The following is a 7,153-nucleotide window of genomic DNA, read 5'->3' as shown; positions in this document are numbered from 1 at the left end:
CCTGGAACAAGCATGTAAGTACTCAATAATGTTTCGGGTCAGTTTCACATACACATTCTTGGAGGTTTAAATTTCAGCTTCTTCAGAACTGCTGCAAGAAGGGGATGGTAAAAAAAAAGTTTTATATATATTGTATTTGATTATGAATGTGTCCAGGAACTTCAACATGGTATCACAACAGAGAACAGCACTGAGGAGTTAAGTTCTGACTGCAGCTTGCTAGCTGGATGACCATGGAAATTAACTTAAAAATTCCTTCTAGTTCCTCAACGGTAAATTGGGGATGAAGATAATAATGCATACTTAATAGGGTTGTAGTGCATGCAAGTAATACATGAGAAGTGCTTAGAACAGTGCCTGTCCTGTAATACGCTCTCGATTTTCCCTTTCTTCCTTATCCCACTTTGGAAGCAAGGGCAAGAATGGAATGGGCAGGTATAGTATCATGTCTTCTCCCCAACACTTGTCTCTCACTGTAACTTTTACAGAGCACATTCAAATATGATCTCATTTAATGCTCATAGCAACCCTGGGAGACTCAGAGCAGTTACTGATTTGCTGGAATCCTAAAGCACCTTTTCAGTACAATTTCATACATGTGCAGTTGCAAGCAAGTTTTTACTGTATTTTTAAATTTATTCTACAACCTGTTTTCTTCACTTAGCAGAATGTCTCAGATATCTTTTTATATCTGTAGCTTTATTTTTAATTACTTCACAGTCTTTCATACCTGAATTCATTTAACCATTCTCCTATTGTCATACATTCTAATTTTTCTCTCCTTTAAAGCAAAGTGTATTTTTTCCAAAATATATTGATTCATGATCATGCATTGAATTTAGTTGTCATGTCTCTTGAATCAGATATAGAAATAGATACAGATATAGATATAGATATTCTAATTTTTTAAAGCCAAATTCTGTTGAGTTTTCCTCCAGGCCCAAGGTTTTATTGCTCCAACTCTGAGTAACTCCAGGCCCAAAGACTCAACTCACCAGGAAATAAAATCCTTATGGTCAAGAGCTTCTACCTAGCTCCAAATTTTTCTCAAACCACAAGCCCAAGACTCCAGCAAACTGTGGGACCAGAGTCCTTCCTCCAGTGAGAAAACGGTCAGGAGGGGATGCCCAGTGGGGCTGCACAGGCTGATGATGACTTTACCCTTCATGGCATTGGAGTCAAAGGGGCTCTTTCAGGCAGCCCCTCCCCGAAGCTAGGGGTTTCTCAGCACCTCTGCCCTTGTACCTACCCCATCTAGTCCATCACACACTATACCCTCTAAGAACTTATATGTCTGCAAACTCTCCCTGCCAAAAGAAGGCGCACTGACCTATGGTCAGATGCACTCCTATTCCATTAGTGCACCCATGAAACCCTGGCACATTTCCCACCCCACCTCTCTCTAGGGATCAGGATCAGCTGGGAGACAGAAGGAATATAGGAGGTCATGAGCATCCATCATGACATAGGGGACCCTGAGACATCCAGTTCTAAAATGTAGCTCTGCAGCCAGGAAAGTTGCTTATTTCCCCTGAGCCTCAGTTTCTTCATTTGACTAATAGAAACAGGAAGAGGAGAACCCAGGATACATAAATGGAGAAAGGAGATGGATAGACAAATGTCATGTGCAAAGCTGTCAGGACTGAAGCAGGGGGGTGGGTGGATCAGGTCAAAGCCCTGCATTCTCCCGCTTGGGTTAGATGTAGCTGCACCTACGTCATGTAGTCTTCTTTCACTGAGTAGTTATAAAGTTCATTCATGTTGTAGCATGTATTAGTACTTCTTTTCCTTTTAATTGCCTAATAATATTGCACATATAAGTATACCACATTTTGTCTATCCATTCACGAGTTGATGGACAACACAAGGCCATTTCCCATTTGGGGACACTGTGAATAATGCTGCCATGAGCACTCACTCATGCACAAGTCTTTAGGTAGATAATGTTTCCATTTCTCCTGTGTAGAAACCTAGTTGAATTGCAGGGCCATGTGGTAATTTAATGTTTAACCTTTTGAGAGACTGCCAAACTGTTTTCCAAAGTTATTGCATTATTTCACATTCTCTCCAGCAATGTCTGGGGATCCCAAACTTTTAATCAGAGAGTTACCAGGTTATGTAGCTATGGAGAGAAATCTCTTAATTTTAACTCCATAACCAGTTCCTGGAGATGATTCCCCATGTTATACGCACCCTAGTATGTACCACTTCTCTGTTTATAATACCTCCTCCCTCTGGGTATAATACTGTAACAGCTCCTGCCCCACAAAACTAGTCCAAAATTACATTTTTGCTGCTCCAATTAAAATCACTTTTAACTTGTATGAGTTGTTAACAGTCTATTTCTATGTCTGTGGTGCTTATGTCTGGATGTGTTAGCTCTCTGTTCTTTAAAACCAGAAAGAGCTGAAGGAAGTTGCCCCTCCCCCAGGCACAGTAGTGGGAAATGCCTGCTCTCATGCCACGAGAGGCCGACATCTGCCTCAGCACTGACTCCAGCAACTCGAAATGATGGCAAAGGGTGGAAACACAGCCACGCATATTCAATAAAAGAAGAACAAAGATATGGAATAACATGCTTACTTGCAGATAACTGTTTCTTTGTCATGGGATTGCAGAAGATGAGGAGCTTTTGCCAGGAGTTTAAAATCAAAACTACTAAGGTTAAAATTCACTTTCACTTTTAAACATTAATAAGGTAACATATGTGAGGATGTTTGAAAAACAATACTATGTTATACTCTCAGAAATTATTGTTATAATTTGATTGCTATGTATATTGTATATTGTCTAAAATACCACTACTTTAAACTTGTGTGAATTCTTGAGCATGTGAGAGTTGCTGAAACCATGGTGAAGATTGGTTTACTATTTACTGAGAACTTAAGACTCAGCTAGTAGGTAAAGGTTAAAGCACTCCCTATGCACTGGGAGTGTATTCACTAAGGCAAAAAGAAGCCATAGAGACGGTGTCATTTACAAACATAAATATAAATCAGAAAGTTTCCAATAAAGAACCCAAGAATTCCATTTCCCAATCTCCCTGGCCATAAGGAGGCAGATAGGTGCCTTAGACCTCTCCAGTCTTGCCCCAACTCAGGCGTTGGTTGGAACGGTGATGCCCTCTGAAGAGCATCCATTTGCTGACACCGATTACAGCAGAGCTGATGTGGTTCTGAGGCCAACAGCTGGAGCAGCACCTTCCTGATTCTGCAACTTCCTGATCATAGCAGAAACAACTCATCCCTCTGTCTGCCACTTCGGCACTGTGATTTTGGGTGTTCTTCCTGAAACTCAGCCCGATTTCTTAAAACTTCACAATGACTCTGTAAGCAGTATAAATCCTCAAAAAAAAAAAATTGAATCCTTTTCTAGTATGGGTTCAATTACCTGAAACCAAGAGCCCTGGCCATTCTCCTAACTAACATACTCACTACACCTGGCATGCAAATGGTCACACAAAAAAATTCATGGAAAAGGTCAGTCTGATCTGACTTAATCAAAATGAGTTTTACTCAAAAATGTGTAATTTTAAAATGTTTTGAGTGAAAGAAAAGAAAGAGGTATAGCAAACATCTAGATTAGTATATAAAGCATAATTAATGACAAAAGGGTTTACTGTGTTAATATGTCTGAGGGCATTCAATCAAAAATGATAAGCCATGCAAAAAAAAAGCAAGATAAAATAACCCACTGTCAAGAGATAAAGCAATCAACAGAACCATATTCAGAAATGACCCTAATAATGGAACTGTCAAGGACTCTAAAATAACTCTGAATAGTATGTTCATCTAATGGAAAGGTGAACAGCATGTATGAACAGGTGGAGAATGTTGGGATAAATTAAAACTCTATAAAAAAATCAAATGGAAACACTAAAAATAAAAATCATCACAGGGAGGAAAAATTCTTCTAATAAGCTCTTCAGTATATGGGACACAGCTGAGGAAGGACTCTGAACTTAAAGACAGGTTGGTAGAAATTGTGTAATTGAAATACAAGTAGAAAAAAACAGAATATCTAAGAACTATGTAGCTATTGGACAATATCATATCATCTAACATACAATTGGAATCTCAGAAAAAAGAATGAGCTATAAGAAATATTTGAAGTGATAATGGTCTACCTAGAATTCCCAAAAAATAATGAAAGACATCAAACCACAGATCTAAGAATCTCAGAGAGCCCTAAGAAAGATAAAAAGAAAGAAAGGGAAGTAAAACACCTAGACACACCATAGTCTGACTAATGAAAACTAAAGACAAAAACAAAATCTTGAAAGTGCCCAAGAAAAAACACCATGTACAGAGAAACAAAAGAATTCATTTAAAATTGAAATTTAGCCCTGGCAGGTGTAACTCACTTGGCTGGAGCATCATCCTACAGACCAAAGGGACACAGGTTCAATTACCAGTCAGGGCACATGGCCAGGTTGCAGGTTCAGTCCTTGGTCAGGGCATGTACAAGAAAACAACCAATGTTTCTCTTCCTTTCTCTCTCTCTCTCCCTCTCCCTTCTTTCTTCCTTCCCTCCCTCTCTCCCTTCCTCTTTCTCTAAAAGCAATGAAAATAATGTCCTCAGGTGAGGAAAAAAATAAAACTGAAATTTAAAAAATAATAACTATGGCAAAATTTATATCATGCTATCTCAAGAAAAAGTTTTCCAATTCAAATGGGTTCCATTATTTCTACAATATAAACCATTATATACTCCTTTTACAAAATTTACTTTCTATGTAGCTTTTGGGCAGTTTAAGCCACTCATTTGGAGTCACAAAAAACCTTGAATTAGAAATTCTTGGGAATGCAGTTTGGCCTTCTCAACCTCTTTATATTCTTTCATTGTATGTATTTTGCCTGTAAGATGATTGGTAATATAAATTAGCACAGTTAAATGCAACTCCTATTGCTCTTGGGTTGGGAAATCACATAATAATTAGAAACTAAGTACCAGTCTAATACTAAAGAATTCTTTTTTCATCATCTTTGTCACATTGTGCCTTTTTCAAAGGGTCATGAAATGGTAGGATAGTGACTTACAAGAAAAGCATTTCTTTGCGGACTGGGTTTCAGGACTTTCAGTCTACCCTAAACATCCATTTACAGCTCTTATGCCAGAAGAACCAAGAATATGGTATCTACAAACTAAAGGCAGTCCAACCATTGTATATATTTAACACATTACAGAGAGATAGGGGCACTCAAATACACCTCTTAGCAAGGCCTTCCAATCACGGTTTGCTCTTGCTTTACTAGCCTCTTCAGATGACTGTGGATGTGCTTAGATACTACAACCCAAACTCAACAAGTGCTTGTTTCTTAAAGATTAGTTATGATGTGGAATCTGAAACCATATCAATGAATTGTTCAAACTCTACTACATTAAAAGCTGTTGGTCTGTTTTCACCTTTGAATGAATCTTTTATCCATGTCATGATTGGTTTGGTAGGGGGAGGATCTTAGTTATGTGAGATATTCCAAATGTCAATGCATTTCATTACGCAGTAATCACACTTATTAATATTGTTACCAATCTCATCAGTAAAGTGTTTAAGTATTAGAACACTGTCACTCACGATGTGATTTTTTCCAAAATTCAAAATTTTTTACTTAGTTCACATTTTATCACTGGCAACAAACACTGTCTGTTGTTGTCCTTGAAGTAACAGACTCACTTTGACAATTTCCCATAAAATGTCTGCTAAATACCCAAGATTTAATAACCATAGTTTTGTAAGTCTTTCCTTCAACTAAAAATGGTGTTCCATGAAGAAAAAAAATCAACCAGGCCAGCTCAACTCAAACAATCATACTGTATTTCAGTATGAAGCCTAAGTGCTTTCTGCTTCCTTCCAATTTCATCACACAATATTAAAAAGATGCGTACTCAAGGACTAAGATTTAATAAAATTAATAATTTTTACTGTTTGATCAAAGATATTCTTAAGTAAAATTGTTTTGTTTTGTTTTTTTTACTGTGAGTGTATGGCAATGAAGAGTATAATGACCACCAGTCCAGTGTGCTCGCACTGGCTTCAGTTGTTCTAAGACACCAGTAGTTTTATGCACCATTGCTTCTGTACCGTCAGAGCAAATGTCAACACAATGAAAAAGGCAAATAACATCTGGCACTATCATGAAAATATATGGCCTAATGGACCCCAGGGTCACGGGGTTCAGGCAGGAGGCTGCCCTGCAGGCCAAGGATGTGGTGAAGGGGCATTATTTACCCTTCTCTTTGTGGGGCAGGTTGTTGGTGTGGCCACACTTCTTGCAGCAGTGGACAGCATAGGGGTGCAGGTGAGCATAACACTTGCAGACAGAGGGAGGGCTCGATGATGCCACCCCACAGACGAAGCACCAAGTGCAGGGTGGACTCCTTCTGAGTGTTGTAGTCTCAGAGATGGCGGCCATCCTTCAGCTGTTTGTCTGCAAAAAATCAGATGCCACACAGGTTGCCCCTTGTCTTGTATTTTAGCTTTGACATTCTCAGTGGCATCACTGGGCTCAACCTCGAGGGTGATGATCTTGCCAGTCAGGGTCTTCACAAAGATGGGCATCTTGGCATCTGCTGGAGAGGCTTCTCGGGTCTCCTTGAAGAACTCATCAGTAATATCTTAATTGAAGCAACATTCTTGAGGGAAAGTGTAAGCCAAGGATTTAATCTTGAGCCAAACTGTTCTTCAAGTATAAAGGCCACGGACAACCAGTTGTGATCATGCAGGAATCTACCACAGACCAAATTTAAGGAAACCATAGAATTGTTTTGAAGCTTCAGCACAAGTCTGGGGTAGAAGGGTTAATATTACATGTAAAAAATTGAAGAACCAAAATGGAAAGATGAGAAGGAGGAGACAAAACTATAAATAAGTATCATAAGCTTAGATTCAACTAACTAAGAAAATAGGAGAATCACAAAAGCAATAAGGACAAAATAGAACAAGGTCTCTGACTGCCTCTGGATATTAGGCAAAACTAAAACAATATTACTTAAAACTGAAAAGTCAAGGATCAGATATTTATTTCCAATTACAGAGATAAAATCCTGAGCAACAAATTACAAAAGGAGAGGAAGGGAAGTAATTCACAACTAAAGTCAGTACTGTTCATATTAGAGACCAAGCGGTAAGGCCTAAATATCTAAATAGATAACT

General features: G+C 38.6%; 1 pseudogene; it reads right to left on the bottom strand.

Moving 5' to 3' along the window:
• Positions 1-6,221: 6,221 nt before the first annotated feature.
• LOC129064741 (ubiquitin-60S ribosomal protein L40-like) lies at positions 6,222-6,559 on the bottom strand (annotated as a pseudogene).
• Between the last annotated feature and the right edge of the window lie 594 nt (positions 6,560-7,153).

This window comes from Pteronotus mesoamericanus, unplaced genomic scaffold (assembly GCF_021234165.1).
Source record: "Pteronotus mesoamericanus isolate MK-2021 breed Mesoamerican mustached bat unplaced genomic scaffold, CSHL_Meso_final contig_101, whole genome shotgun sequence".
Lineage (NCBI taxonomy): Eukaryota > Metazoa > Chordata > Mammalia > Chiroptera > Mormoopidae > Pteronotus > Pteronotus mesoamericanus.
This window is presented reverse-complemented; position numbering and strand designations above follow the sequence as displayed.